Source organism: Sinocyclocheilus grahami, unplaced genomic scaffold (assembly GCF_001515645.1).
Source record: "Sinocyclocheilus grahami isolate Dianchi unplaced genomic scaffold, SAMN03320097.WGS_v1.1 scaffold401.1, whole genome shotgun sequence".
Classification (NCBI taxonomy): domain Eukaryota; kingdom Metazoa; phylum Chordata; class Actinopteri; order Cypriniformes; family Cyprinidae; genus Sinocyclocheilus; species Sinocyclocheilus grahami.
The window spans coordinates 1-437 of NW_015505580.1; positions in this window are offsets into that span (position 1 = coordinate 1).

Here is a 437-nt window from a genome sequence, read left to right on the forward strand (position 1 = left end):
ATTTAAAAACGTGGATCCATTAATGAAACAGAGATGCACAGCAGTTCTCCGAAGGCTTTATTTTCATTGGTGAAATTACTGACAATGTGTCTAAAATATAATTATTCACACCTTTACCTTATATTCATTTTTCGGTAAAAACGTTTGTTACCTATTTTTGTCTACCAGCCATTAATGATTCTGCAGGTGGGATGCTGGGAAATGGAGTCCTTAATGTGGTAAGGCGACTGAGCTGGCGATTGGGATGATGACTGGGCTGGTGACTAGGCTGGTGAACTTGTGACAGTGCATTTGTAGTGGACTTTAAATTTTAAAAGTATATTTAAAAAACTGTGCTTGCAGATATATTACTGAAATAAGGTGACTTAAGTATATTTGTGGCTGCATTTCTTAAAGGGATAGTTCACCCAAAAATGAAAATTGTCATTAATCACTCA